The sequence below is a fragment of the Megascapheus bottae genome, chromosome 13, assembly GCF_031878675.1.
Source record: "Megascapheus bottae isolate mThoBot1 chromosome 13, mThoBot2.hap1, whole genome shotgun sequence".
Classification (NCBI taxonomy): domain Eukaryota; kingdom Metazoa; phylum Chordata; class Mammalia; order Rodentia; family Geomyidae; genus Megascapheus; species Megascapheus bottae.
The window spans coordinates 11378019-11383108 of NC_143521.1; positions in this window are offsets into that span (position 1 = coordinate 11378019).

The window sequence follows — 5090 nt, forward strand, 5'->3', positions numbered from 1 at the left end:
GTTCAAAGCTAGCTCTCTGCCACTTTTGCCACAGCGCCACTTCCTGTTTTCTGGTGGTCAATTGGAGATAAGAGTCTCACAGACTTTTATGCCTGGACTGGCTTTGATCCATGATCCTCAGATCTCAGCCTCCTGAGTAACTAAAATTATAGGCTTGAGCTACCCGCGCCTGGCTCTACTAGTACTTTTACAAAACTATCTTCAAGCTTGGTGGCATTGGTGGAGTGCACACATAATCCTAGCCACTTTGCATGCTAGGCAAGCACTCTACCACTAGGCCAAACTCCCAGCTGGTGTATTTAACCAAAATTCTGAATTTCTTCTAGAAAGTCTCTTATTTTACACTTTTTTCAACATTTGCTAGTTGGGAATGGCCATGTCTATTTTAGGCATCGTATGTAGTGAAAAGTTTGGTTGCTACAGCTCAGCACAGTGAGGAAGACAGAGGGATTCTGTTGGCATCTAGAGATGCTAGAAATACCTGACAGTGAACAGAACAGCCCCTTCTCCAGTTCTCAGCCAAGAATTATTTAACAAGTGGTATCCTGGGTGAGAAACTCTGGTTTCTATCTACATCTTACTCTTTAAAAGAGTTGAACAGCTTGTAATCATGGGTGTGCACGTGTGTGTGTGTGTGTGTGTCTAGTTATAGAGCTAAATAGGCTAAACTGTCCCATGTGGGCACAATAAGTAGAGGAAAGAGAAAAGAGTAGTGTAGGGTTGGTTAACTCAACAGAAACCAAAAGAGCAATCAGTGGTTTACACACACAAGGAAGCTCAAGCAGGATATGAACCAATCTACGGGAAACCTAGGTTGTGTCACGAGGCCCAAGTTCCAGAAATTATAGATCGAACTTTTTCAAAAAAGGAGAAATGCTAGGTTTCATTTCTAACAGAAAGCAGTAGTTGGACCTACTATAGGCAGGATTTATGCATCTGGTAGGAAAATGGTTCAGGAAATAAAAAGGTTAAATCTAAATTTGCATCCCAGCTTTCCTACTCTGTCATTTTGAACATATATTGGATTTCCTGCTGCTTTCAAGACTGGAAGCAGTCTTCTGATTTCTTTTCTTTTTCTCTCTCTTTTTTTTTCTTTCTTTCTCTTTTTCTTTCTTTCTTTCTTTTTTTTTTTTGTGCCAGTCCTGGGGCTTGAACTCAGGGACTGAGCACTATCCTTGGGCTTCCTCAAGGCTAGAATTCTGCCACTTGAGCCACAGCACCACTTCTGGCTTTTTTCTATGTATGTGGTACTGAGGACTCCAACCCGGGTCTTTGTGCATGCTAGGCAAGCACTCTACCACTAGGCCAAACTCCGGGCCCCAGTGTTCTGATTTCTAATGTATTGGTCATACCATTTCACCATGATGTCATTATTTTTCTTGGTACTTTCTATAGGTACCTAGTCTACCCAGGAGCATTTAGTGCAACTTAGACATAATGGCATACATGTCAGGCCACTGACATAGATGAAACTTAGTGCTTCATTACTGGGTCTATTGACATAGTCTTATCCCATTAACATCACAACCCAGCAAGACATACTGTATCATTCTCGTCCTAAAGACATCAGAGAAGGTAGTTGAGTTGACCAAGAAAAACATAGAGGATAAGAGTAGATTTGAACTCATGTTTTCTTGTCTCCATAGTTCTTAGCAATACTGGTCAGAGCTGGCAGCACTAATACCCTCTGGAGCTTGTTGGGAATCTCAAGTCCCATTGTGAATATGCTGATGAGATTTGGGGAGAAAGAAACCCTAATACATTGTTGATGGGAATGTAAATTAGTGCAACCGCTATGGAAATCAGTATGGAGGTTCCTCAAAACTAAAAATAGAATTACCATACCTTTCAGAGATACTATATTTGGGAATATATTCAATGGGATCTACATTTTAAAAGAAAACCTAAATGAGTCCTGTACATTTTAAAGTTTAAGAATTTCCAAGCAGGGCTGAGCACAGTGGCTCACGCCTGAAATCCTTGCCACTCAAGAGGCTGAGATCTGAGGCTTGGGGTTCAAAGCCAGTTAACCACTAGAAAACTGGATATGGCACTGTGGCTTGAGGGGTAGGGCGGTAGCCTTAGGCTGAAGAGCTCAGGAACAGTGCCCAGGCCCAGAGTTCAAGCCCCACAACTAACAACAACAACAAAAAAAAAAGAAATTCCAAGGGGAGCCAGGAGTTTGGCCTAGTGGTAGAGTGCTTGTCTAGCATGCACAAAGACCCAGGTTTGATTCCTCGGTACCAAAAACAAAGAAAAAAGCTGGAAATAGTGTTGTGGTTCAAGTAGTAGAGCTCTAGCCTTAAGAATGCCCAACCACAGTGCTTAGGCCCTGAGTTCAAGCCACAGGACTGGTAGTAGTAGTAGTAGTAACAATAACAATAATAATAAAGAATTTCCAAGCACTGGTGGCTTATACCTGTAATCCTTGCTACTCAGGAAGTTGAGTTCTGAAGATTAAGGTTCAAATCAGCATTGGGAGAAAAAAATCTGTGAGACTCACCAAAGCTGGATCTGTGGCTCAACTGGCAGAGCACCAGCATTTTTGTGCAAAAAAGCTCAGGGAAAGCTCCTAGGCCTGTTTTTAATTGTATTACTTGAGAATGTTTTCTATCCAGATGATGGTTGTGAACATAATTTTTTAAATAATATGAGGTATAACATTATTTTAATAATAATAATAAATATATCCTTAGGATTTAGAATAAATTCACAAAAATCAGTCCCTTTTTGGTATACCAACAATGAGCAGATTGAGAAATCAGGAAAGCAATTCTGGTTACAATACCCTCAACAAAACTAAATAAAATACTTAGGAATAAACCTAACCAATGAAGTTAACCAATAAAGCTAAGAAAAACTATAAAACTCTGATGAAAGACACTGAAGAAAATACTATGAAGTAGAAAGGCCTCCCATGTCCATGGACAGGCAGAATATCATAAAATGAACTTACTACCAAAGGCAACCTACAAATTCAATGTAATTCCCATCAATGTCTCAATGTCCATCTTCATAGCAATAAAGGAAGCAACCCAAAAATTAATATAGAATCACAAAGGCCCTAGAGAGCCAAAGAAATCCTGGGGAGAAATAAAGCAATGCTGAAAATATCACAAATCCAGACTTCAAACTTCACTATAGAGTTACAGTAATAAAAACACTGGCACAAAAAATAAGCTTGGAATAGACTAGAAGACCCAGAAATAAACCCATATACTTACAGCCATCTGATATTTGACAAGGGAGCCAAAAATGTATGTTGGAAAATGACAGCCTCATATGGAACCCCAAAAAAAGAAAAACAACAGGTAAGTATGGATGGAGAAGACTGAAATTGGATCCCTGTCTAATACTTTGTATTAATGTCAACTCACAATCAATAAAAAGATCTCAACTAAAAACCTCAAATATTGAAACTACTGCAAGGAGTAAAGGAACATTAGAACTTATTGGCATAGGCAAAAACTTTTTGAATAGATTTCCAAGGTCTCAACAAATTGGAGAGAGAATCAACAAAGGGGATTGCATCAAGCCAAAAGAACATAGTTACTAAGCTAAAAAGATATCCTAGAGAATGGGGCAAGGTCCTTGCCCACTATATGTTTGACAAAGGCCTAATATTCAGACTACAGAAGGGATTAAAGAAAGAAAAACCCCAAAGAATCAATAACCTAAGAAACAAATGGGCAAGGAGCAAAATAGAAATTCAGAAGAAGTAAAAAAGGTCAACAAAGGCCAGTAGTTTGGCCTAGAAGTACAGTGCATGCCTAGCATGCACAAAGACCCAGGTTCAATTCCTCTGTACCACAAGCATAGAAAAAAAACAAAACCCGGAAGTGGTGCTGAGGTGCAAGTGGTAGAGCTCTAGCCTTGAGAAAGTCCAAGGACAGTGCTCAGACCCTGAGCTCAAGCCCAGGACTGGCCAAAAAAAAGGTCAATAAGCACATGAAGAACATCTCTAGCCATAAAAGAAATGCAAATAAATCAAAAAACAATGAGATTCCAGAGTAACAATAAATGCTAGTGGAAATGTGGGGGGGAAAAAAGGAACCCCCATATTACATTGTTAGAAGGAATGTAAACTAGTGCATCCATTATGGAAGTAAGTTTGGTAATTCCTCAAAAAAAAAAAAAAACTAAACTAAACAGTACTCCTTATTATCCAATGATACCACTCTCAGGCATTTATTCAAAAGATGACATGTCAGGAAACAATTAAAAAAACACTTAAAGGCCATGTTTATTGCTGCACTATTCGCAATAGCCAAGTTATAGAAACAACTCAGATGCCCTACAATGAATAAATGGCTCAAGAAAGATACAAATATATGAATTATAGATATATGTATATGTCAATTTTACTCATCTATCAGAAAAATTGTCATTTGCAGGAAAATGGATGGGCCTTGGGGAAAAATTGTTAAGTAAAGTAAGTCAGGCTCGGAGGGATAAACAAGGAATGTTTTCTCTCATATGTGGGAGTTAGATCTACATTATAAACATATATAAATATATAATCAAATGCATATATTCACAAATAAATTGAATAAAATATGGCATATCCAGGGGAAAATTCCAATAGTGTCATTAGTTTGAACAATTAAAAAGATAGTTTAACAAAATGAATATCGGGAAGTTGAAACCTATTTTGTCTGGGAATGGTCCTTAGTGGGAGGGCAGACAAATAGAGAAAGGAAGGATAGAATTTTCTTCAATGTGCATATATGAAAATGAAACTAGGTAACCTGAGGGGGTGAGGCTAGGAGAAATAGGAAAGATTGATTGAAGGACTGACATTAATCTACATGCCCTGTAGTCATAAACTGACATCCTGTGGCTCAAACTCAGGGCCTGGACACTGTCCTGACCTTTTGTGTTCAAGGCTAACTGTAGCAGTTCCAGCTTTTTGGTGGTTAGTTGGAGATAAGCGTCTCACTGACTTCCCTGCACAGGCTGGCTTTGAAATGCAATCTTCAGATCTCAGCCTCTTCAGTAACTGGGATTTCAGGTATGAGCCACCGGTGCCCAGCTTTAAAAATAAGCTGAAGGGAAAAAAAAGCTGAAGTGATCATAAAGTGCTCAGACAC